Raw genomic sequence first — 27,538 nt, forward strand, 5'->3', positions numbered from 1 at the left:
AGCTGTCAGAACAGACCACAGGATGAACCGACAGAATCATTTTATTTTCCTGACGAGTCTCAATGCAGCTGTTTTTTTTACAGTGTTTCATTCTGCAAGTGCCTCTCAGACTCTGGGGACCATTCAGAATCATAAGGTTCCCCCCCACCTAGTGGTAATGATTTTTATGTTTGGGAGGAGCCTTTATTACCATCAGTCCTGGGAACTGAATGAAGCCAGGGCTTCATGAGTGCCAGGCAAGCACTAGACCAGCGGAGCCACGCCCCCACCACGCCCCAGCCCTTGGGTTGTTCTGCTGTGGAGATCAAGGTCTTGCTGCCTTTGCCTGGGCTGTCTTCAAACTCAAGGTCACTCAGGTCACTTCTTTACAGTAAACATCAGAGATATTGTGAAATGATTATGCATTCTTTTCTTTAAGCTTCTAAGGTAAGACTGCTTTAAGAAAAAGAAAGTTTAATACTTTAAGACTTTCTCTGCAAATGCTATTATAATGGTGGTAACATAAATGAGCCAATCCGATTTTCTCCCTGGCCCTTAGATCTTGCCATATACCATGTGTATCTCTACAAGGGCCTCTCTGGCCTGGGCAAGACGTACTCCATGCAGGAGCCCAAATGTCACTAGGGAAAGGGCCAGCTCGTCCTTCTAAGAGATGAGAAACACTGCTGGTAATGATAAACATTTTTTTTCAAGGATGAAATGTCCACATTTATTTTTCTTTCATGTGCATAGAAAATGGCAGTGACGTGTCCTGTGAAAGAGGCAGGGTATGGGCATGGCGCTGCGATACCAGCCTAGACTTTGTGCTTCCAAAGTACACTATTCTTTGTTTAAACAAAGGATGTCCGCACTTGTCTTAAACTGTTAACCGTTCCTCGAGTTACCCATTTGGTTTTAAGCTGTCATTTTCTTCATCTCTTTTCAAATGACACACTGCATTACAAATGATGGCACTTAACCAATGTGGCATTTCCATATTTACACCAATAAAAGAAATTTACAAGACATAATAGCAAGCAATCTTGACATTTAGTAATTGCAATAAAACATGAAGGGCATCCGTCTTTTTCGTACAAACTATCAGAATATAACTTTATTCACATAAAAAATCATCTTGAATTACCCCATCTCATTTCACCCATCTCTCAAACCTCTTGTCGCATCACCCACACCTTCACCAGACTACAGAACCTACAAGTAGTTAGATCTAACACCTAGATAAAGCTTAGGAAGTCCTCTCCCGTGTCCTCACTTCCCTGAAAATTCCTCAAAAGAAAATAAAATATGCTCTTCACTCATTCCTTCCATTTCACTTTCATATGTCATCATCAAATCAGCAAGTTGGACTTTTCACCTCAATCCAAACAAGGTTAGAAAGAAAGAGTTCCTTTGCCCAGTGTCTCGATGCTGCACCCACAAGTCTGGGGACCCTGTTCTGCTCTACAAGAAGGTCGTTTAGTAGAATAAAAGTCTACATAATTTGTGGTTGATTTCACTCCATACTGTGTTGAATAATCAGTAGAAGCTGGAAAGGGAACTCGGTCATCAAAGAAGGATCTTCACAGATCCGAGGAGACTGCAAATACTACAACCTATATGCATCAAGATTCATTCTGTTGGGGTCATCTTGACTATAGTACAGTTGTCGATGCTGTAGCCGTCTATTTTGTTCTCTTGCTGGTGAGGAACAGGAACTGATGTGAATTGGTGAAGGTTTGCTGGAGCCTGACTGAAGGATGGGTGACATTTGTTGGTTGGTGGTAGACAAGGAAGGGGGTGATTTGAATCAGTCTCACTCTAACGTCGACACAGGTGTAATAAAGTGGTTCTGGTTCCACCCATCCTTTCTGTAAATGTTCCGGAGGTCCCTATACTGGGACAATGTATTCAAGACCTGTGCTGCCACCTTCACCACTTTCCAGAGACGACCTGTCTCCCCTGCCTTTGGTTATGTTCACCAGCTTCTCGATGCCACCTGAGTCAGACAGCGCCTTGGCATTCTCCATGTTTTTGCTGGTGACCTCGTGCAGGGCACAGCAAATGGCTGCCATGGTCTCGTCTGACAGTACGCTGGGGCTGTTGCCACCTGGGAGCCGGTTCACTAGGTCTCACATGGCATATTTACCTATAAGCTCTTTGTTGTGCACATCCAGTGCCATATTCCTCAGGGAGGTTGCCACAGAAGAGACCACTCTATTGTTACCCATCCTCAGAAGCTCTACAAGGATGGGGAGCCCTTTTCCCTTCCGGACAGCTGCCCCGATGTATGCTGCAAACTCCCCGTTGCCAGCAGAAAGGTTCTGGAGAGATCCAGCAGAGCCTTCCAAGGTGGCAGGGTTGGAAGAGTCAGAGATGGTTTTACCACTGACGGATGCCATAGCATCTCAACTCCTTTGGGAGATTTGGACAGTCCCGGAATAGGGCCAAGTCCATTCCACAGACCCTCTTGTGGCATCCTCTTTTTCTTTTTCTTCTTCTTCTTCTCCCCCCAGAGCTGGGTTCGGAGTCTTTGCTGGGAGATTCTTTCCCTGGCAGGTCGTCGAGCAAGGGACCTCGAGCTCCAGCTGATAGGACAGGTTCCCCAGGGTTCTCCATGGTCTTGCTGTCGTAGTCAGATGTGTTCACACACGTGTGGAGGAGTATGCACTGGGGTTCAGAGGCTGGGGGTGGATCACTGACAGAGAGCCAAAGCCACTGCCCATAGAAGTTCTCAGTGACCCCCGTGAAGGAGACACGCCTGTGTTGACCACATAAGAAGGAGCCTGTGCTCTGGGTGGAACTGAACTAACTCTTCTCATGGCCCGGTTGGCTTACTGATGGCTGAACTAGGGTTTGATCCCATGAATGAGTGCTGTTGCCTGCTCTCTGCCTTGCTCAGAGTTTGGTTGTTGTGGAAACTCCCTACTTCTTGGTATCCACTGTCAGAATACGAATTCATTCATGTTGAACTTCTTGAATAACCCGGTGAGCCCCCACCTTCATGAAGAGATGTCTGTTCTGGTGAATAGAGGATTCCTTGTTCTGGCTTGGTCCTGATGAGATAGTTGTTGGGTTGGCCAGCGTCAGAAACTCTAGGCTTGTTTATAGCAGTATTGGGCACATCTGTTGATCTCCAAGGAAATGACTTCTCAGCTGGGCTGGTGTTGGCGACAACTTGGTGATTCTGCTCCAAGCTTACATCTTTCTAGCTGACCGGCAACCATCTGCCTTTCCACTTCCACTTCTCGGGTGAGTCGCTGACAGGGAAGCTCCTGCTCCTCCGAGGAGGCTAGAATAGTGGTGGCTGTGGTCTGGGGTTCCATGCCTGGGCCAGTAGAGGCAGCTCCCTGGTGGGTCTGTGTTTGTCCCTCCTCCACCAGTGATGCCTGCTGCCCATCCCTCCCTCCCCCCACCTGTCCCCTTCCCCAGAGAGGCTCTCCTACCACCCGGTGGTCGACTGGCCCCTCTACCCCACGCCCTTGGTGCCGCCTCCGTGGCCGGCGTCGGTGAAGACTCCGAGATAAACATTTTTTAAATTGCCCCAAACTATTAAAAATTATATTACCTCTATTGGAAGTTGTTGTAAGTTTTAGAAGTTTTTTTTTAAACCTATGGTCTAGAATACATTCCAATAAAAATAGTCTTTTTAAAGCTGGGTGCTGGCGGCTCATGCCCATAATCTTAGCTACTCAGGAGGCTGGGATCTCAGGATCATAGTTCAAAGCCAGCCCAGGTAGAAAAGTCCATGAGACTTGTATCTCCAATTAACCACTCAAAAAGCCAGGAAGTGAAGCTGAGGCTCAAGTGGGGAGGGTGCCAGCCTTGACTATAAAAGCTCAGGGATAGAACTCAGGCCCTGAGTTCAAATTTCAAGATTGGCATACACACACACATAAAAATGGTCCCTTTAAGAATCAGTTTCGAAAAAAAAAGATTAAGTGATTAATCTTTTATGACATTTACTCACTTTTGAGATCAGTTGATCTTCCATGTTGATTTGAATTTTTTGTCATGACAATTGCGTTTCAATGTCTAAGAATTTCCCTCCCTCCCTCCCCGCCCCTTTCCTTCTTTTTTCTATCCCTGAGAACATTCAGACTCTTTGCGTAGTTGTTTCTGGTGATAAATGGTTTCTTTCCCCAAAGAGACAGGACAGTAAGCCTAGTGTAGGAAACAGTGAGGTTCTGCCTCACAAAAGGGAGGGAGGAAAAGATAGAGGAAGGGAAGAGGGAGAGGGGAAGAAGAGAAGAGGGAGACAGGGAGGGGAGGCAGAAAGAAAAATAGAAGTCAACAGGAAATACCAAAGACCTCAGAAATAGTCCTCTAAAATTCCTGTTATTTTAAGATAGCATCTTACGTTTTGAGCCAAATATTAATGCAACAGTTTTGAACGTTAAAATGTCTATAAATATGAAACATGCTTTTTTTTTAAAAAAAGAAACATAAATCTTTGCCTTTGACTAGATGTCAGCTCACAGAGTGCAGAGCACAGCCGCCTTACCAGCAGGAACCTGGCTGCATCCACAGCCCAGCTCTCAGCAAATTTAAACAGAAGTTCAGAGTGACAGCAACACACAAGGCGCAAATAGATGGTTTGGGGCTCTCACTGTACCTTACAAAAGGCAACACAATTCAAAAATGCAGGGAGGAAGAGAGGAGCTGCGTCTGGCCCGTGGAGCTGCCAGTTCTCTCTTGAGGGCTGAGACACCGATGACAGCTCCCTCATAGACAAGATAAAACTTCTCACCTCCTGTGTAAATAGAACCTGGAATACCATGCGGATCACTGTTTGAAATGTTTAAAATATACCTGCCAAACATGTAAGTAGCCATCACATTGGGATAGGCCTTCCCTCTACTGATCTCAGAGCTCTTCACAATGACCAGACAAGGCTGTAGGTTAATAATCAAAAGGACAGCACAGACAGAAGACAAACAAAGGAGTATGCCCTGAACAGGCGTGTGGGGTGGGGAAGACTGGAGACAGAGGGCTCATTCCATATTAATGGCAGGGGAACAATAGAGATAAATCCTTCTTCTAATATGCCACCTTACTGTGTTCGTGTGAAACTCATCCTCACTCACCCCCTCACCCACCCTGAGCATCTTCTACTTGTCCAGTGGCATTCAAAGTCCTCTTGCTCTGACTGGCTTCAATTAATGCACACAGAGGTGTAGATATGGCTCTCCAAACCAACAGTAAACCAGCGGGCTAGAAAGCAGGGCCCTAGGGAGCTCTAGTGCAAAGAAAGTTGAGACACACACAGGGCCCTTGGTGGTCCAGGGAATGCCACCTGGACAGAGCGCTCACAAAGCACAAAGGGGCGTATCTTAACTGAGGAATGACTTGAAGGAAAGGTTCTAAATCTGAAAATCCTGGCTCTTAGCCAGCAAGCTGTGTTCAAGCCCATTTGAGAGCTCAGCTTGATCGATTCCTCACCCTGCTTTTGAGGTGCAGGTCTGCTCGGCTCCCCACTTCTGGCAACTGAGATCATATTTTATTCTCTGTGTCTTTTATATTTTATTCTCAGCTGTCTTCAGTCCTCCAGTTCCTCTAGATTCTAGAAGAAGGGCTTTTGGATTGCCCACTAGCTTGCCTCCACAGGAACAGAATCTGTACCCTGAGTATCACATCAGTCACGGGCAGCAGCATAACCAGGCTGGGTTCTGAGCATGGGTGTCACTGATGCCATCTCCAGGCCCTGGGCATCACTGGAGCTTCATCCTGTGTGCTTCAGTCTACCCACTGACATGTGTCTGCTGCTCCAATCTGAACCCTGCACAGTAGCCTCCCCTCCCCCACAGCGGCAGGTGGTTCTGGTGGTGAGGAGATCATGCCTGCAGGCTCCTGGTGAAAAAGCACCTTGCAATGCACATTCTACAAAACCAAGAACAGTGAGAGAAGGGGTGGATTGGGAGACACTGATCAAGACCCAGTGTATTCATAAACTGCTTTGTTGAATGGCAACTACTTAAAAATAATAATAAGCATCTTTTCAGGAGGCAGTGTGGCTCACACCTGTAATCTTAGCTATGCAGGAGGCTGAGGTCTGAGGATCATAGTTAGAAACCAGCCCAGGCAGAAAAATCCAAGAGGCACTTATCTCCAATTCACAAGCAAAATGTCAAAAGCAGAGGTGAGGCTCAAGTAGTACAGTGCCAGCCTTGGGCAGAAATACATCATGAAACCCTACCTACTGTCTATCTCCTTAGTGCCTTTTAAACACACAGCAGTGTTTACTGAGCATTTGTTAATTTCTATAGGGTCATTCACTACTGAATATTCCCAGTGAAACATCAATTCATGGATAATTTCAACAGTTTTTATTTATCATGAACCAACAGGGCTCCCTGATCGATTAAAAAGATGGAGCCACCAGCCTGGCCTTTATAGGAAGGCTCACTGCACACATGAAGAGTGCCAGGTTGGCTGCCTTTATTAAATTCTCTGAACTTTCTGGAAGCCACACCTACTAGATACAGTGTTCTTCCAGGCTTCTTGGCAAAAAGAGATGCCAGGTGTAGAATCCTGACAGATCTCTCCCCTCCCCCTCCTCCCTCTCTGGTTAACATAGGCAAGTCAATGCTCAAAGATTCTAATCTAAAACCACTGAGTCCAACCCTGGTTTGGACAAACATTGTCAAAGATTAAAGTGGAAACACATTAGTCATCACTAGTTCTTATAATGATAGTGTTTTTGGCGATGTATAATTTTCCTTTCTGAATGTGCTATCTGGCGCATTATCACACAGAATGCCTGTAAGCAGAGTTTCACATTAGAGGGAGAACAGGATGGGCGATTCGGGCTGCTGAGCTACAGTGAGTCTCTCAGAGGGAATCCTAGCTGAGCCTGGAGCGATGCATGGCCTGATGTCCAGTTAGAGGAAGGAAGATGGGTACAGGGGGCTCCATGCAGAAGCCTCAGTATGTATTATTGCTTCATGTCACAGAGCCAAGGGAGATGTGCAGATGAGGCCTATTACCAAGTGCAATTCTGGAGTTCTTCTGTGAGGCCTTAAGAGATCTTGTCACTTCATAATTACGACTTGGTCATATGTTGTTCTTTCTTTTCTTTTAATCCTACTATTTGAAGTATGTCACAAGCACAACAGCATCATAATTTCTATCTTTTCTTAAGAGTATGCCTACACTTCCGGAAGATTCTTCTCTGTAATATGGCACTCACTCACCTACTGCCAAACAGATGCCCTATAAAAGTAGCCTTCAAAGATGATGAAAATTTTATTTGATTTGTGCTATGCTTAGCAAGTCACTATGGGAGTCCCGGGTATGGGATAAAAACTTTCAGACGATAATACTGATTTTCAGTAGATAAGTTCATAAAAAATTCACCAGTAGAGAAAAGTCCAAAATATATTTTAAACAAAAAAGTGCTTAAATGAGAGTGAAGGTCAAGATATAGCATAGTGGGTGTTCATTTCCGGCATAATTTTTCAAGTCATTGAAAAGCCATTAGCTGACCTATCACCCATCTCTCACTGGAGAAGGCAAACTCCAGGTGTTGGCTCCACTTGAAAGAATAATGACCGGAGTTTTACATCCTGGTTGTCTTTGACCTCTGCCACCAGCAGTCTGCTGTGATTTTCTCCCCGTGTTACCTTGGTTACTAGGCATGCACCAAGTCCCCTGGGCTCGACTGCTTTTGCAGGTCAGAGCATTCAGACCAGCAAGTCCGCAGCACTTGCTATGACCTGCAGGGGGCAGCGCTAATTACACTTGGAACATAAGTCCCAGGGCTTATTTGTCTTTTAACATTGATAAATATTGAGATGCTGGTGAAACCCTTAGAATAATCAGTGAATGACAGAAAAAAAAAACACAGATCCTGTAGAAACTACCACTTTTACCATTCTCTCTCTTTTTATGACTGTGTGAACACATTTTAAAATTTTTGTAGAGAAGGTTGGTTGTAGGGCTTGAACTCTGGGCCTAGGCTCTGTCCCTGAGCTTTTCTGCTCAAGGCTAGAGCTCTACTATGTTGAGTCACAGCTCTACTTCTGGTTTTCTGAGAGTAACTGAGATAAGAGTCTCACAGACTTTCCTGCCCAGGCTGGCCTTGAACCTCAGATATCAGCTTCCTGAGTAGCTAGGAGTATAGTAGTTAGATTATGACCTACTTTTTTTGATTGCTTCCATTTTTTCCTCCCTCCTTCCTTCCCTTCCTCCCCCTTTCTTCCTTCCCTTTTCTCTCTATTTTCTTTCTTCCCTTTTTTCTATCTTTTGCTAGTATTGAGGCTTGAACTTAGAACTCCATGTTCTTGTTCAGCTTTTTCAACCAAGGTTGGTACTGCCTTCAGTTCTGGCTCTTTTCTGGTTAACTGAAGGTAAGACATGCATGGACTTCCCTGTCTGGGCTGGTTTTGAGCTGTGATCCTCAGATCTCAGCGTCCTGAATAGCTAGTACTACAGGTCACTGGGTACCTGGCTTTGATGGCTCTCTATGTAATTCCATAAGGGAAAGGTATGTGGAAAATTTAGGTCAGAGACTGAAGGAACGCTGAAGCGTTTAACAGCAAGAGAAACAAATCATTCACCTCAAATCTGTTCACTTCACCTGTTCAATGCAGCCCACGCCAATTCTCAACAAGTACTTGGAAGCTGTGCTCATGGGAAAATGAAGCTCACTCAGGGCTTCCAACCCACAGGAACTTGTGAGCAGAAGCATGGAAGAAAATTCTGGGAAATCATATACATAGTCTTTAAGCATTTCATACCATAAAACTTATTTATGACTCCTTTGGGCCACACAAATTTCTAAAAGCAACTGTAGAACTTTGATCATTTTTGCTTTCTCAGTGGAAGAGGCTCTGAATTCTTTTTCTTTCTTTTCCATCCAATGGTTTGATAGTTTTGGCCTAAGAACTCAAAACAAACCACAAACATCACACTTTCAGCTTCTGGTTATCCAGAGTATAAACAACATGTTTGTGGATTGATTTTCAGCCACAGTCTCCCTTCCTACCCCCGCCTCTCATTTTGAACCCGCAATAAGGTTAATGAAAAGATGCTGAAAGTGAATAAAATCAGTATTTAACACTATTGGACTGGGGCTTGAATTCAGGGCTCTTAGCTCTCACTTTGCTTTGTTTTGCCCTACCATTTGAGCCACACCTGAAGTGCTGGCTCTTTGTTGATTAATTAGAAATAAGTGTCTCTGGGAATCATTCCAGGTTAGCTTCCAAGTGGAATACTCAGATCTCAGTGTCCTGAGTAGTCAGGATTCTAAGGATGAGCCACTGATGGCTAGTAAGGAATGTCCATTTTCAAGATCTTAGCATCATTGTCTATGTGATCGAATGTCATCAAACTATTCTTTAATAAATATTTGAAAATTTCCAGAATGTTTAGTAAGAGGCAACAAAAACAGAAAAATATGCCTTTTCCTTCTCTTTCTCTTTGTCTCTGTCTCTCTCTTTGTGGCAGCAGTTCTAGGACTATAAAGACAGGGACTACTGACTAATGAAATAGTGAATGTCCACTAGTGCACTATTTGTGGCAAACTTGAAATCACAGGTTGACTTCCTGATCCTGGAATTGTTTCAAACCACTAACTTACCTTTCCACCCTAAAGTCAAAGAATACGAATTCATTTCAATATAATCCAAGGAAAACATAGCCGTAAATCATAATGAAAGAATAACTGTTGCCAATTCAAGACTCTGGGTGACTTTTTTCATGATTGGTTATTTTCATGATGGAAGCAACACTCCCTTTGTGAAAGTGGACAAATTGGTTTGCAATAAATTCCAAACCTTTCACTGGGAGAGTAGAAAAGTTTAGTATAGGGTCATTATGAGTTTATCCATTTAGGAAGTCATACAACTCTGCAAATACTTTATTTCTTAGTTTAGCACTAAGGATTTGATTATTTTTCAATGTATAGTAAGTCTAATGATGATGGTTTGATTTAAGAAACAAGAAAACAAAGGAGGTGTTGGTATAATTTTTTTTCTAAAGAGCAATCAAAGTTTTATAGCATTCCAGTGGAGAATACTCAACAGTTGTAGATGGCTAGGCAGATAGCATCCAAGATCTTCCTAACATTTGGTTCCGGGCCATTTCTATATTTAGCAGTAAACCTAAACCACTTGATCTAATAGGAGATGGAATAAAAATTCATTCACTTTCTTGCTAGGAGCCTTGTTAGATCTAGAAATCTATCTCATTAACATACAGAATTTGGAAATTTAAGGTATTGATTGACCTGGAAGCAAAAACACACAAAAAAAAAATCCCCAAACAAACAAACAAATAAAATCAGCCTTTCAACTCCCTTGGTATTTCCTCATGCCCATGGGAAGGACACAGTTATCAACCGTAAGTGTTGAGTCTCTCCAGTGAGGTGCTATGGCTAGAACTGTATTTCAATATAAGTTGGTTCCTTTGCAATTCTTAATATTGTTAAGCGTATTTGTAAGTATTGCGAAAACAAATTTGTAGGCAGTGCTAATTGTTGAGGTTCAGGTGTTCATGACATAAAAGAGACAAATGTCCCTTTGGGAACTGGGAATCCATAGCTCATGCCAATAATTCTAGCTAGTCAGGAGGCTGAGATCTGAGAAAGCTTGGTTAGAGGCAGCCCAGGCAGACAAATACACAAGGTTCTTATTTCCAATTAACTAGCAAAATATCTCTGAAAACCAAAAATAAAAAACCAAAAATGCAAACAAAAACAAAAAAAATAAACAACAGAAAACACCGAGGGAAACTGTGAGGGCCCGTTTAAGTCCCAGTACATCCTATAAAGAAAAGCAACCTCCTGGGTGTTTGGAATTTTTTTTTCTTGAGCAGGAAGTCAAGATCTTCCTCCACTATGCACTATACGACAGTGCTCATCCAAAAATGTCAAGTGAAGAGTATTTCTGATTGAGATTGTAAAAGTTCTCCTTAAAAAGCATGGTAGCTGGGTACTAGGGGCTCATGCCTGGAAATCCTAGCTACTCACAGGCTGAGATCTGAGGATCACGGTTTGAAGCCAAGCTGGGCAAAAAAGTGAGACTCTCATCTCCAACAAACCACTTAGAGAAAGCCAGAAATCCCCTCTATACATTATTCTGACAATAAAATACAGTTAAAAAAAAAAAAGAAAAAAAAAGCCAGAAGTGGCTCAGTGGCTCAAGTGGTAGAGCACTAGTCTTGATCACAGTAAGGCTCATGGCAGCAACTAGCCCGTGATTAAAGCACTAGGACTAGCAAACAAACAAACAAACCCCCCAAAACAGACCACCACCACCACCACAAGGGTAAAGTTTCCCTTTCAAAGAGCTAAACAGCAGTCTACAACAATGACCACTTTTTCTTTTCTTTCTTTTTTGAAATTCAAAGAGTATCTATCCATCTACTAGGTGGTTTTAAGTGTCTGAAGGCATTTCTACATTTGCCCCTTGCACCAGCACTGTAGTACTTAGAAAATGGGGTCTACCACTCCCAAGCAGCTCCTGAGACCCTTTCAGGGGTTCACAACATCAAGATCATTTTCATAAGAACACTGGGTGGGGTTTGTCTTATGATGGCGGTGACTGAGCAAAGCCATAGCAACAGCAGCGTAACAAGCAGCTCCTCAGTGGAAATCAAGGAAGGTCACTATCCTTGGTGGAAATGAAGCCGTCCTTCACCACTAGGCGTGCAATAGGTCAGGAGACACTCATTTCTCTTAAGAAAGCTCTGGATGGGACAGTAAAGATTATTGACTGGATAAAATCTCAATTCTTGAGCACATCCCTTTGGTGAAGGCTTCTGAGAAGTTTGCAAAGAGCATGGCCGTATCCTCAAGTGAGGCCCAAGATCTCACTTCCCAGAGCAACAAGTCTAATGATAAGAAATAACATAGTTAGGGTTACCAAGGACACAGAACTTGAATTACTTATTAAAATAGGAAACAGCGAGAGGAAGGAAGATGGCGCCAGACAGAGATTCATCAAAGAAAGAGAACTATAGACCTATTTCTTTGATGAACATCGATGCAAAGCTTCTCAACAAAATACTGGCCAACCGTCTACAACAACTCATCAAAAAATTATACACTATGATCAAATAGGATTCCTCACAGGGAGGCAAAGCTGGTTCAACATATGCAAATCAATTAATATAATTCAACACATCAACAGGAGCAAGGACAAAAATCACATGATTGTCTCAATAGACGCGGAAAAGGCATTTGACAAGATCCAACACCCCTTTATGTTAAAAGCTCTGGAGAAACTAGGAATCCATGGAACATTCCTCAATGTAATAAAGGCTGTGTATGAGAAACCCACTGCTAGTATTACACTTAATGGTGAAAATCTAAAGCCATTCCCTCTAAAAGCAGGAACGAGACAAGGATGCCTACTCTCTCCACTACTCTTTAACATAGTACTAGAATTCCTAGCCAGTGCAATAAGGCAAGAAGCAAGCATAAAGGGGATCCAAGTAGGGAAAGAGGAAATAAAACTATCCCTCTTTGCAGATGACATGATTCTGTATTTAAAGAATCCTATAGACTCTACTCCCAAGCTCCTTGAGCTGATTCAAAACTTTGGAAGAGTAGCAGGCTATAAAATCAACCCTCAAAAATCAACTGCCTTCCTTTACACCAACAGTGACAGGAACGAGGCAATAATCAGGAAAGTAACTCCTTTCACAATAGCCTCAAAGAAAATAAAGTACCTAGGAATTAGCTTAACTAAGAATGTAAAGGACCTTTTTGATGAAAACTTTAAAACCCTAAAAAAGGAAATTAAAGCAGAACTAAGGAAATGGAAAAACCTCCCATGCTCCTGGATTGGAAGAATCAACATTGTGAAAATGACAATCTTGCCAAGGGCTATCTACAAATTCAATGCAATACCCATCAATATGCCAATGGCATTCTTTAAAGAAATAGAAGAGGCAATTCAAAATTTCATATGGAATAATAAAAGACCCTGTATAGCAAAAACACTTCTTAGCAGAAAGAACAGCGCTGGAGGAATTTCAATTCCAAACTTTAGACTCTATTACAGAACTATAATTCTCAAAACAGCTTGGTACTGGCACAAGAACAGGCCTGAAGACCAATGGAATAGAACTGAGGACCCAGATATTAAACCACAGACCTATGGCCACCTAATCTTTGACAGGGGAGCCAAAAAAATAGAATGGAAGAAAGATAGCCTCTTCAACAAGTTGTGCTGGCAGAACTGGTTAAGCACCTGCAGAAAACTAAAGTTGGATCTTTCCTTGTCACCTTGCACTATAATTAACTCCAAATGGATCAAAGACCTGGAGGTAAAAGCTGACACACTGAAAACTTTACAGGAAAGAATTGGAGATACACTAGGCCTCCTTGGCACAGGTCAAAACTTTCTTAATAAGGACCAAGAATCACAACAAATCAGAGAAAGGCTGGATAAGTGGGACTGCATTAAACTGCGGAGCTTTTGTATGGCAAAGGACATAGCTAGTAAATTAATTAGGAAGCCTACAGAGTGGGAGAAGATCTTTACCAACCAAACAACGGACAAAGGCCTCATATCTAAAATATATCAACAACTCAAAAAATTGAATCACTCCAAAACTAATCTCCAAAAAAACAACCATCCCATTAAAAAATGGGCCAAAGACTTAAAGAGAGTCTTCTCTGAAGAAGAAACATAAATGGCCTATAGACACATGAAGAAATGCTCAACATCTCTGGTCATAAAAGAAATGCAAATCAAAACAACTCTAAGATTCCACTTGACTCCAGTTAGAATGGCCAGGATCAGGAAAATGAATGATAACAGATGCTGGAGGGGATGTGGCCAGGAGGGATCACTACTACACTGTTTTTGGGAGTGCAAACTCGTTCAACCACTATGGAAAGCAGTATGGCAGTGCCTCAAAAGACTAAACATAGAACTCCCCTATGACCCAGCAATTCCACTACTTGGCATTTACCCAACCATCCAGAAACAAGGGCATACTAAATCCACTAGCACAACAATGTTCATTGCAGCACTATTCACCATAGCAAAGATATGGAACCAACCTAGATGTCCCTCAGTTGATGAGTGGATCAGCAAGTTGTGGTATTTGTACACAATGGAATTCTATGCTGCTGTCAGAAAGAATGACATCGCCCCATTTGTTAGGAAATGGAAAGACTTAGAAAAAATCATATTAAGTGAAGTAAGCCAGACTCAAAGGAACTTAGGCTCAATGGTTTCCCTCATTCGTCATAATCAGTAGAAAACTTGGGCTCTACTAGCAGAGATGCAATAGAGCAAAATCTTGATACATAAGGCCATATAGTATGAAGCTAATTGAAAGGACCTCCAGGATATTGAAACAAAAGCCATATAACGAATGATTGTTGTCTTCAATGTACTGTGATGTCTCTCATCTCCTTTGCTGTCCCTTGGGTATCTCATATTGTTACAGTATCTCACTTTGTTATCTGATATATTGAATTTATTTGTATTTGGTTATTTGAAATTTGATAGGGAAGGGGGGAAAACCAAGGCGGGTGGGGGGGTGGGGGGGAGGGAAATGGGTACCAAGACATGTGAAAGGGTATCAATGTATGTGAATTAATGCACCTTCTATCTGGCAAATATCATGTAATCCTTTTATTAATTACAATAAAAAATTAAAAAAAATAGGAAACAGCTTTCATAGTAACATATGTGAATTAAGATTTCTCTGTGGTTCTAATATCTACTATAAAATCAATCCAAAAGTTGTTAGTAAGCGTAACTACTCTAGGATAATTCCCGTTAATAGTAGCTGGTAGAAAATGTCTATGTTCCGTGTGTGTGTGTGTGTGTGTGTGTGTGTGTGTGTGTGTTGGTAGTGGGGCTTGAATGGAGGGCATTGTGTTTGTGATTGACTTTTGTTTTTCAAGCCTGGCATGTCCTTACTTGAGCCCTGTCTCCCCTACATCTGGTTAATTAGCCTCTCAGATTTGTCTGCCTGAGCTGGCTTCAAGCTGGGCTCCTCAGATCTCAGCCTCCTGAGTAGCTAGGATTATAAGCATGAGCCCCTGGCATCTGGCATAAAACATTTCTATTCTATTGGTGATATTACAGGCATAGTGAATGATGCTGTAGTCTGCTGTCTGCATTCAAAAATGGCAAAAATGCTAAGTTAGTGGGCCTATTCGAATATACTTTTTTTTCTCTTTGGAATTTGTAGTTGGCTAGAATTTACCCATTAGCTTTTCAAAAGGATCTGAGGACCCATTTGAGGAATACTTGTTTGAGAACAGTCTTGATTTAAATAGCCTCCAGTCCCTTTACCTGGATTATACACTGTATCTTGTCTGTTTACTGTTTCTGCCCACTGGATGCCAGCTGCATAAGAGGTGGGGCTTGCTCAAGGCTGTGTCAGGGCTTGGGAATCTATAACAGAAGTTCAATGACCATTTCTTAAGTGAATGACTATTAAGTTTACATGGACCACCTCTTGCCTCTTACTCCTCCTAGCCCATGCTTCAGATTCCATTGCCATCTTTTCTGATAGTTATGCTTCCTAGCTGTACTTTACAGTAAGGCTCATAAGTGGAACCTGAGAAGTTGGTGCTTGAGAAAAGGACTTCTCAAGTAGTTAACATGGAGCTTCTAAACCCTGTCCTTGGCAGGTCTGGGGATTGCTGGTGTATGTGGTACTGTCTCTTACTGCCGTCCACAGGGCAGAGGCAAATGAGTAAAGCACAAGCCAAAATTTTCTGCAAAATCCCCAAAGTAAAAGCTTTTGAGGGCTTGGATGGAAAATATGAATCTGAAGGTCTGAAAATCTGGGATTGTAATTTTATCATGAAAACACCCTGGTATCATGTGAAAGAGATTAAGCTGCCAAATGGACGTTTTACTATCTAGTTAGCCTGATACTACATGTTTTCTTTGGCAGCTCAATCTTCATGCATTAATTTGCTTAATTATTCTAATTTAAAAGCAGGAAAAATCTCACTAGCATCAAATCTTGGTCCTCTTTCTCCTTAAGTCATTGCATTACAAGATCAGTTGATTTGTTACAGAAAATACAGTTAAACAAAAAGAAGAAAAAAAAATGCCATCACACTTCACAATATAAGATATAGAGGCTATAAAGATAGAATGGATAGAACAATATCCTGGCATATATCCCCTTTCTGTGTTTTTTGGTAAAATGGCTTATATTTCTCACTGGGGGGTTGCCTTAACTGTAATGGCAAACTCTAAATATAATAGTAAGAAGAACAAAGGTGAAAATGTCTTTGAACTTGCTTTCTCTATATACTTATTTTTTTATATCTAAATGTGAGATATTACCACAAACTGTATAGGGTTTATTTTTTTTTTCAAGTTGGATTGTCATTGACTTAGACCTTCTTCTATCTAAATTATAAATAAGAAGGGTGATTTTTAAAAATCAAAACCACTGAATTTCTAAAGAACTCAGGAAATCTTGTTCTTTATCATATGAACTTTGAGGATTAGGGGCAAAGACTGGAAGGTACCAGATCAGACAGGTGCTCAGTCTCTGAGGTTAGAATGAGCGATGCCTATGGCTTGGTTGTTGAGTTTTATAGGACCCTTTCATGGAAGAATGGATGCAGTTGCCTTAAATCAACAAGGGCTCTGCTGGCCTGAAGGACACCTGGAAGAGCTGGGGTGATGGCTTCCCTCTCTCAGCTGCTGTCATACTCCCCCTTGCAAGAGTGCCATCTCCAGTACAGGGATCACTGTATTGCACTCCAGCTTCTTTCTCCTTTATCTGCATATGGACCAAGGCCATGTTTTAGTAACAGGCTCATGGGTCATATTTTTTCTTGAACTCTGTGACCTTCACTTTTTTCTTCTTCAGTGTAATGCTTTGGCTTTCTATAAAGTCAAATAAGAAATATTTGTCACTTGCATTAGCATTTGTAAAAAGCAATAGAGATTCAGGACATGTATAGCTATGGTTTGGACACAGCCTTCAGCAAAAAGGCGCTAATGTTTCTGATCAGTTCACCGTTCATTATCAGTTCTTTCTTCCAAATTCCTTTTGAACCAGTTCAACTTTTCCACCAGAGTTTTTATTATGGGGTACATACTGAAGAGAAGAATTCCACCTCCTCTGAAAGCCCACAGGGGTTAGAAATTGCTTCTTCAGAGCTCCAGACCCCAGTTTCATGTCCACTAAAGCCTTTGAAAGCTAGCATCCCATTTTTACTGGGGGACTGATGAGGTTCCCACATGTAGGATAGGCCATTCCAGAAGGAGCAGATATGACTGTGAAGCTCATTGCTGTGTGCTCTCATCGCTGTGATGTGGGTGGAGAGAATCACTGGCCCTCAGCTACCTCCGGCATCTGGCTAATTGCTGGATGCAGAGGACAGGACAGGGCAGGGTAGTTAGAGGGTAGCAAGAGGAGGTAAGCTGGAGGCCAAGTGGAAATGGTGAGGTGGAATGAGGTGAAGCAGGTTCAAAAAGAGGAAGGAGCACAGCGGAATAACACACAGTGTGGGGCCTGCAGTTCATAGGTATCTACAACTTCAGATCAGAGGTCAGGAAAACTGCTTCCTGTCTACCTTTAGAGAACACCAGAAGAAAGATGGCTGTGGGTATTGCAACTGGTTTTTAAATAAATGGTATACAACAGAGAATTGACATATGATTTAGGTTCTATCTGGCTGTTCAACCTCAGTTTTTGGTTCTTTCTATTTCCAGCCTCACATTTATCATCCCAGCACTCTCTCTGCCTTTCATTCTTCCCCTGTGGCAAGCTAAGTGGCCCTTCTTTGCCTGATTTTCTTGTATTCATCCCACAGGGAACAGCTCAGCTGTCACCTCCTCTGGATTGTCTCATGTCCCCACACCTCCAGTGAAATACCTTAAGGTTAAAATTTTGATTTGGTCAGACTCTCCCTTTTACCTGAGCTCCTTGAGATCGAGCCTATGTCTTCTTTCCAGAGGCCTTAGCCATATAGCCACAGTTGGCATGACGTCGACGCCCAGTGCATGGCACTGGATGAAGATAAGTCTGATGAGTGGAAACACAATGAAGATGACCAAGATCTTTGAAACAAGAGGCCAAACTAGAATGAATGCTCCACAGCAACAGTCACTTTGGTTCTAATCACTGATGTCTCCCAAATCCTGGAGGAAGCACCTATTATATACCAAATACCCCAAAATTGAAAATAAGTAAATCCAGGAGACATGTTGTGGGAAGGAATAGTTTACACATTCTTTTGCCGGGCCATCGGCCTCCCAAAAAAGCGTTTTTGGAGGTAAGGACTATTCTCATGAGCCTTGTATTTTCTTCAGACAGTCTCATTACTTTGCTTAGGCTGTTCTCGTGATTGTGATCCTCTTGCTTCAACTTTCTGAGTGCTGAGATTATAGGTATATACTACCAGATCTGGCTCAGGAACCTACTTTTTCTCCTGAAAGTGTGCTTCCTCCCACAGCATCTTGGGTTCACTAGAAATAATGTTTATTTTCCATAAATTAGTATAATGTTTGATGAGAACCCTAAGAAGTCCAGAGCCTTTTGAGGTCTCAAGGCTGCTTGGGGCACAGCCCTTTGTACAATAGCCATAGGCTTCGTGAGTAGTGTCGTTCATTCTTCTCTTCCCCGGACGGCTTTGCTGAGTCCAGCTCTTAGACACTGGAGTGCATGAGAACAGTCTGGGATCTGGAAGCTTCCAGGAAATGTGCATAATTCACCAGCAGGCTGGCAAGCGTTGGGAAGATAAACAGCTTCCCAGCAAACCATGAATGGCCACGGAAGCAAGTAATAGATGTCTCTGTCTCCTAGTTTGTGAGTGGAAGTCGGCAGGAAGCAAAGGCACACCCTGGGATGTAATGGACGGTGCAATGACCTCTTACAAGGTCATGGTCTACTCAAAACACATTTACCAGTGGTGAGTGGCAGGAGCAGATACAACTGCTTCAAGCCTCGCTGCTCCTCATATTCCACAGCTGTTTCCATCTGTCCACCATCATCAGGGGAAGGATGTCTGTCAGTATCACCTGCTACAGTTCATATTTATGAGCTGTGCAGGAACACAGGAAATATAGCACAACCATTCTCTCCAGCCATGAGCAACAGTGTTACACGATAGAGAGGCAAGACTGCCTCGTGTCAACTGAGTCTCACAAGTAAAATGAAAAGAAGGGTTTGAGCGTGCTGGCCTGCAGAGCTAGGTGTAAGTGTGGCAACCCTCAGTGAGAAATATAAGCCATTTTACCAAAAAACACAGGTTTGTTCAAGGTGACTTCTTAGACCTTCCCAGCCTTTTGTAACAGCCTCTCAGAATGTCACAGAAAGGCAGGGCATGGTGGTACAAGCCTGTAATCCCACAGGTGGGAGACTGAGGCAGGAAGATCATGAGTGTGAGGACAACATTGAGACTCTATCTCAAAAACCCACCCACCCATCCCTTTACCCACCAACCCACTGACCCATCCATCCATCCATCCATCCATCCATCCATCCATCCATCCATCCATCCATCATCAAAACCAATCAACTAACCAACCAACCAAACAAAACTTGTAAAACCAAAAAACCTAACAACAATGACAAAACCAAAGGAGCAGAGGAAGTCAAGGAAGGCTTCATAGTAAAGAGGGTGAATGAGGGCTCCATGTCAGAAATGGGCCAGCCCCAACCTCAAACCACCTTGTCATCGACCGATTCATGTTTGCCTTTGCTCTCCTAACTAAAAACAGAGTAAAATTGGACCTCACTTGAGATTTGGCTGGCAACTTGTTTTTCAACTCTCTTTGGTATTGCAAAATTGTAAATGATGAATTAGTTTGCATTTATTACAATTTATCAAATTGTAGCACGAGGAAGAAGTGACTGCTTGGAAAAACCACACCCATGGGAGAAGAACCAAGGTCACATGAAAACCCGGAGATCTCAGGGGAAGGCAGCAACCCTGAATTCACGCTGGCAGCAGACTATTGCAAACGCAGACATTCTGGAGTCCATGGGCCATCAAATAAGACAGCCACCTTATAGACAGGTGTGTGTGTGTGTGTGTGTGTGTGTGTGTGTGTGTGTGTGTGTGTGTGTACACTTTAGTCCTGGGACTTGAACTCAGATTTTGGGTACTGTCCCTCAGCTTGTTTGCTCAAGGCTAGTATTTTACAACTTGAGCCACATCTCCAGTTTTGGCTCTTTGTGGTTAATTAGTGCTAAAGTCTCACAGATATCCTTGCTTGGTCTTGCTTCAAACTGTGGTCATCACCTCTCAGCCCCCTGAGTAGCGAGGATTGTAGGCCTGTTCCACTTTGGCACTCAATCTGAAGACTTTTTCTTACAAGCTCGGCCAGAAGTGTATTCATTAAAAAAAATGGAGAGAGTGATTTACACCATAAAGTCATGATAGGACTATACAAGCTATGCCAGAGTTACTTTGTTTTTTCCAGCAAGTAGAGCTAAGTTTTGCTATGTGTGGTTGGATGCTGATACAATTCCATTGTGTTTCTACTTTGTAATATGAAATACAGACCAGAATTTATATATTAGGCAACCGGAGCTTCTTGCACACTGTTTCCCTTTTTCTTTTATAATAGTTGTGTTTGTGTGAAATTGAGTAGGCTCCAACTGAGGTCTTATATTCAGCAGTGATTGCCTGGGTTGAGGCAGAGAAAGCACATGTATTCTCCAGGACAGATAAGCTCCACAGTGCCAGTGTCTGCTCCATAGAGACTCAGCTGCTTTTCTCAAAGAGGAAGAGAAATGCAGGATAAAAAAAAAAAATCAAACTTCCTACAGCGTTCCCACCAACTTCATTTACAGGTACCAGTCCTACTCTTATCTGTGACCTGTCATAAAGGAGAACAGAAATAGTTTACTAACTTATACTCTGAGAATGTCACTGAGCATGAACTGGAGCCATCAGAATTTCCAAGCGCAATTACTTATTCTGTAACTTCCCCAAACATTTGATTTTCTTCTTTTCCTCCTTTGATTTTCTTCTTTTCCTTTCTTTCTTTCTTTCTTTCTTTCTTTCTTTCTTTCTTTCTTTCTTTCTTTCTTCCTTCCCTTCCTTCCTTCCTTCCTTCCTTCCTTCCTTCCTTCCTTCCTTCCTTCCTTCCTTCCTTCCTTTCTTCCTTCCTTCCTTTCTTTCTTCCTTTCTTCCTTGCCAGTAGAGGAGTTTGAAGTCTGAACTTCACACTTGCTCAGCTGGTGCTCTTTCATTTGAACCCTACCTCCCATATAGTTTTTTGCTGGACTAATTTGCCCAGGCTGACCTTGAATCATAATCCTCTGGACCTCAGAATCCTGAGGGGTGGACCACTAATGCCTGGCACATTTTCTATTCTCTACACTGAAAGCAAGCTTGATTTTCAATTGCATTTCAGTAGCTCACACATGAAGATCAGCCCACAGCTCAAAGACAACTGAGGGTTCTGGGCTTTCTGTCCTTCCACCCATACTTGGCCACCTGGTTTAATAATACACTAGTGTTAACATGGACATTGTGTCCTATGCTTTGATGTACACATGGGGACAGCCGGCCGGCTCCTGGTCTAGTTTCTATGTTCCTTGGTCTTGTCCTACAGTTTCCAGCCATTGCATCAAAACTGTTTCAGCCAACCGACTCACAGACTTGTTTTGGGAGACTTTGAGCATAGCAGGTATTTTTCCAATTATGCACTATCTAATTCAATTTACATTTATTAGAGAAACTGCCAGCTATTTCATGTTAATATTGACATTTTCATAAGTACTCCTAATTAGAATTCAAGCTGAGATTCCAATAAATCTTTTAGATGTTTTACACTTACTTTGCCTCTCTTTCAGACTTTGCAAAAATATTTTTAAGACCATGTTTGGAGGTCATTTACCCTTTGGGGGAATTTATACTCTGTACATAAACAGCTGCGCAGAGAGATGGCAAAGCAAATGGAGACAACTGTAGTGGGTGCCAGCCTCTTTAAAATAAGGTGAAGAAGTGAAATACAAAATTTTAACACCGATTAAGGTATGTTCACTTTTCACTATAGGTTTCTTCCAATAGTTTAATTCTGTTAGCCATGCCTTTTTATTAGCATTTCTGTCTTGGTATGAGTTGGCCATGATGGATGTCACATGTCCCCGGAAGAGACAGCAGTGGATTCCAAATGCCTTGTCACCCCAAACAAAAGGATGTCCACATGCTGAAATACTTTCCTCACCACAGTGCTGGATCTGTTTTATTGCTGAGGCTTTCTGAAGTGAGATCATTAATGTGCCATGTGACAGGCTCTTTCTTTGGCTTCTGGGTAAGAAATGTTTCAATCTCAGAAAAATGCCTGACTGAAAATGCATAAGGTATTCATAAACACAACAGATACTGATATTATACTACATTCTCGAACTCCCTCCTTCCTTCCCTTTCCTTTCCTTCCCTTTTCCTTCCTTCCTTCCTTCCTTCCTTCCTTCCTTCCTTCCTTCCTTCCTTCCTCCCTCCCTCCCTCCCTTCCTTCCTCCCTTCCCTCCCTCCCTCCCTCTCTCCCTCTCTTCTTTCCTTCCTCTACCACTTGAGCCACAGCTCCACTTTCTAGCTTTATAGTGGTTAACTGGAGATAAGAGTTTTGCAGACTTTCCCGCCCAGGCTGGCTTCACACTGTGACCCTCAGATCACATGCATAAGACAATGGTGCCTGGCTGTTTTTTTTTTTTTTAAATGGGGCTGGCCTTGAACTTGCAAGCCTCCTTAAACTTCTTGAATGACATTTGCTTGGGCTAATGAAAAGCCTGGAACACAGAAAATGTTCTAGAGGAAAGGGAATGACAGCCTTTTCCAAATGGGCAGAGGCTAAGAAGGTAAGTTTCTAGTGTGTGTGTGTGTGTGTGTGTGTGTGTGTGTGTGTGTGTGTGTGTGTGTGTGTTTCTCTCCTTGGAACCAGCTCCTAGGGATTCAGCAACAACTGGGCATATGATTTATTCCCCAGTAGTTCTCAGCCTTCCCTGCAAGTTACTATAGCTTTAAAGGCTTTTTGGAATAAAAAGAAAAAAACAACAACAACAAAATCCCAAAGCCTAGGCTGCAACCCAGACCAATGAAAAAAGATTTTTCTGGAGTGACGCTAGGGCTTCAGTGGTTTTTCAAGTAGCCACACAGAGTCTGTGCCCTGGTCAACCACCAGCCACCTGCCAGGCTGGGGCACAGTGCAGAGCCTGAGGCTGGGAGGAGGAGGAGGAGGAGGAGAAGGAGGAGGAGGAGGAGGCAGCTGCTAGCTGTGAGGAGGAGGGCAGGGACTAGAGCACGCGAGTTCAGCTGACAGGTGGCCAGCAGGATGCATCCGAGCAGCAATCATGGCTGGTGGATGGTCCCGAAGGGACCGTCCACACAGAAAGGAGGTCAGACACACATGCCTGGGCGGCCATCAGAGGGAGCAATATGCTGTCCCCAAAGGGAACATCTGGAGAGTGATTCGCCCTCCCCCATACTCCTCACCTCCCCCTACAGTCAAATGAGTGGCTCAGTGTAAGCCTGCGGGCGCGTGCACATTTCCTGGGGTAGCACCTCATCTAAAGCAGTACCTCCTCCAGCCAGAGGCCTCACCCCTGCTTTACTGCATCCAGCTGCAGGACCCGCTGGCTCTCCTTATTACTTAAGCTGAGAAGCTTTGGGACATCTATGGCTGACCAGACATCAGCAATTGCAAGTGTGTGGGGCACGGGATGGCAATGTCACTTTTCCCTCATCCTCATGCCTGGCTAATGTTCTCACTCATTCACTGGTTTCTCCACATCTGCTTGGAGCTCTTCTTTATGCTGAAGCAAAAGATAACTGTTTTCTTCTCCAAACAAAAAAGTGTTAGGATCTCATGGAATTAGGTTTACCTTGCTTTAAATTCCTATTTTTTTCCTAAACAGATTCTGCAAAACTCTTAGCTTGCCCACATCATTGAGCTGGTTCTTTTCCCACGTCCGTTGCGATTCTTCCTGTCTCAGGTAAGGGCGAGTGTCTCAGGACACCTTTGGCTGATGGTTGCCATAGAAAGGCCCTATTTGCGGCTGATGGTCTGAGTGGCTGCCACTGGATGATGTGCTGTATGTAAGCACATTTTTAAAAAATAAAGTTAGATCTGCACCTTGAGTCTGGTCTCCAGAGTCTGTGTTCCCGGGATTATTCCTGTTTTCCATCGCCACTTCACGCCCCCTCCCAAACGTCCAAGAAGGGCCCCTATGAGGACACTCCCTTGCTTCCCTCCCTCTCTCCCTCCCTCCTTTTCTCTCATTTCTCCAGTACTGGGGCCTGAACTCAGGATTTTCACTCTCACTCAGCTTTCTTGCTTACTTGTGCCACACCCCCAGTCCAGCATTTTGCTAGGTTAGTTAAAGATGGAATCTCCGGGACTTTTCTTCCCTGGATCTGAACCTCATTTCTCCAAGTCCCAGCCTTCTGAATATCTAGGATTACAGGCTTGAGCCACTGGGTACCCGGCTTTTCCTTTCTGTTTGCCTGCAGCAACTCTTGGGGCCACTAGACAGCAGCTAGCCTCCAGAACTGGACTTTAGTCTTAAAACCACCAGTAGCGAGCAGATGTGAAAGAATTAGGGCTCCTTTGTCCCCTGTACCTCTGGTCACACCCATTCCTGTGGCTGGTCCTCTAGGCCTCTGGATGGAGATAGCATGGTGTTTGCATGACTTTACAACTCGGTGCCTACAGGCACTCCAGTGGATAAACAAGCCACAGATTGCCACTCCAGCAGGCTGGAGTGGAAAGGAGGGAGAAGGATGGAAGAGTTGACATTGATCGAGATGCTTCACACCTATAACCTGACTTCTGGAATTGAAACGTCTTTGTACAACTACTTAATAATAATGATAATGAATGTCTGGAAACCCATCTCCACCTAATGGAAACCTAAAGAGAAACATGTTCATCTGGGATGGGGTCTCCTGAGGTCACCTGAGACCTTGGCGGGGTCAGGGCACAGCCCCTGGGTCCAGACAGCAGCCATCTCTCACCTCATGAGCTCCTAGAACAGGAAAGCCTCCCTTCCCCAGCAGCCACCAGCAGCACAAGGACTATTTTCAGGTCATACCAAGCCAACCACAGAGCCCAGGGGGTGGAAGCACCAGTATTTAAATGGATTTTCAGGGTACAAATTTGCTAAAGCACTTCTGCAATTCCAGTGGCCCAGGCAAGGAGAGTAACACAGTCCCCATGGAGAGATGAGAAAGACAGGGAAGTAAGTCATCAGCTGGTCCATTTGAGAAGGGAGAGGGGTGCATACCCCAAGTCCTGGTCTGTACAGCCTGTCACACAGACTGCAATCAATCAGAAGCCACATCTGAGCTAGAGCTAAAGCCCCATTTTTTTCTTTGTTTAGAAACAGGACACATTAAGGATGAAAGCAGAGTCCCCAGGCCTCGTTCGCAGGATGGCTTTAACTGATGAAGCCGGTGGAAATTTCCACACAGTGGTATTTCCCATGGCTACTTCCAAAACGAAAGGGACATCCAGGGTCCAAAGTGTTCAGGCAGATTCAAAGACAGAACTCTCTGGAAACGTCTGCGGCCTCTGGCTCATTTTCAGGCTTCTCCCGAACTGAGTCGAGCCAACATGATTCACTGAATTCCTTATGAATTAAGAAGCTGTAAATTACATACCTTGTCTTTGAAACATGCATGACTTTCCATGCTTTTTTTTTTTTTTTGGCCAAGCCAGATGAAGACAATGACAGAGGCAGTTTTCTCCTTGGGAAGAGGCCACCAGTCTCTGCTCTTCAGGGGAAGGTGGCTTTGGGAGGTGGCAGGCATGGCTGGGAAATCTGCTTGGCTTGGCAGCCTGGAGTTTGAACATGCAGAGTGGTGTCTGTGCAGGATATTTCCTGAGCCCAGGCTTTTTGGCCTTACACAAGTCACACGTGTGCAAGTAGAGGACTGAGAAAAACAATGTGAGAACTCTTTTCCATGGAGGCTCAGAGGCTGCGGTGTGGGGGAAGGGCTTGGACAAGAATGGAGTCCTCTCCTGCAAATCATAGTTGCTTCTCCTTCTGGACCATTCGCTGTGAGGATGGACATCCTATGTGCAGACATTCTCTACTCTGGAGGTAAAGCCGCCTGCATCCAGCTGGACAAGAGAGGAGGAGCCTGAGCTTGCCTGGGCTCCCAGAAGACTGGCAGTCCTGAAAAGGTGGAGCCTTCGCCCCAGCCCCTTGCTCCGTGGTGGGGAAGACATAGTGGCACTGGACACGCAGAAGGAGCCACGCCTTTCCCGGGGGTGGCTGCTATCAGTCCACTATGTTCCTTTGCTCCCACTGATTGAGTTATAAATCTACGGGCTGGTTAAACGCCCATGAAGAATGGCTTGGAAAGAAACAGCGAGTGTGAGAGAACCCAGCTGTGGGCAGAAAATACGGAGGACAGCTCTAAGATGCTTAACTATCTGGAAGCCAATGGCGTTCACAGTGCCAGTGCGGTTACTGAAGGCGACCCTGAGAAAAAGCACAGAACTCAGTCCAGCTCTCTTCTTTTCCATCAGAAGTGACCTATGGAGGTCCAAGCAGGCACTGAGTGTCCTGAGTTCTAATTCCAATGGGACGTGGGCTGTCCCCACCCACAACTGGCCTGCCCCGTGGGGGAATGGACGGTCCTCCTCAACCCCCACCAGCCCTGTGGAGGCCTGCCCCCTTTCCCCCGTCCCATCTTTCCCCCACCCCCAGGCTGTGCAGCGCAGGATGCCAGCCCTGCCCACCCGCCCTGGGCCCTGGGTGCTGCTGGCTCAGCTGTATGCTAAGCAGCTCTGCAGGGATCCCAGCCAAACACTGACTTTTGATTTTTGGCAACTGGATAAAACCACAGGCTTTGGGGGTCTGTGATGATGACAAAGCACCCCAATTCCAGGTTACATTGTGCTGGGTACAGGAGGTATGCAGAGGAGGACCTGGTACACAAGCCTGGAGGGGGTAGCCAGTCCCAGACAGGTCAGCACCCCATCAGCCCGGGCCCTAGGATGCTGGCTCCTCACAGCTGCCTGCAGGCCAGGGAAATGCTAACAACACCCTCTTCTGAGTCATGTGGCCAGTCCTCCAGGCCTGCCAAAATGAGGAAGGCTGGGACAGGGGCAATTTTATTTATTCAGACCAAGGAGATGGAATCAAATGTTTCATATATATATATATATATATATATATATATATATATGACTGCAGGCTATCTTCCAAATCTACAAACTATCCTGTGAACAAGAACACAGTCTTCTCTCCTACTCAGAATGCTGCAGGATCATGAAGGACTTGAGTCAGACTTGCTTGGGCCCCCAGTTCCCCTCTATCATGCTGGGGAGTTGGGTGCTCTGCTGCTAGAACGTGACCAAGAAGCCATCTGGTGGGTTCCTCTGGCAGCACAGTGCTGGAGCCTGGAGAAGATTCTCCTTCCTCTCGTGGGGTACAATTCCAGCAGGAAAATCTCCCAGCAATCTCTCTGGTCCCATAATCTCTGCAGTGGCCAGTGCTTCAAAAATGTAAGACTTGTCCCCACTACCAATTTTAAACACTTTTAGTTTGGTTTTGTTTTGAGATGTTAGTTTGCTTTGTATCCTAAGATGTCCTCAAATTTAAGATCCTTGAATTTCAGTGGCTGGGATTATGGGCATGTGCTATCACAGGGGAA

The 27,538-nt window shown here is 43.9% G+C and overlaps 1 protein-coding gene and 1 pseudogene across 1 annotated transcript in view; both read right to left on the reverse strand.

Annotated features, from left to right (window-relative positions):
- Positions 1-27,538, reverse strand: part of Ust (uronyl 2-sulfotransferase) — a 234,491-nt gene that overhangs the window by 42,705 nt on the left and 164,248 nt on the right. The window lies entirely within an intron of this gene.
- Positions 1,087-26,105, reverse strand: LOC150059550 (plakophilin-4-like; annotated as a pseudogene).

Source organism: Megascapheus bottae, chromosome 8 (assembly GCF_031878675.1).
Source record: "Megascapheus bottae isolate mThoBot1 chromosome 8, mThoBot2.hap1, whole genome shotgun sequence".
NCBI lineage: Eukaryota > Metazoa > Chordata > Mammalia > Rodentia > Geomyidae > Megascapheus > Megascapheus bottae.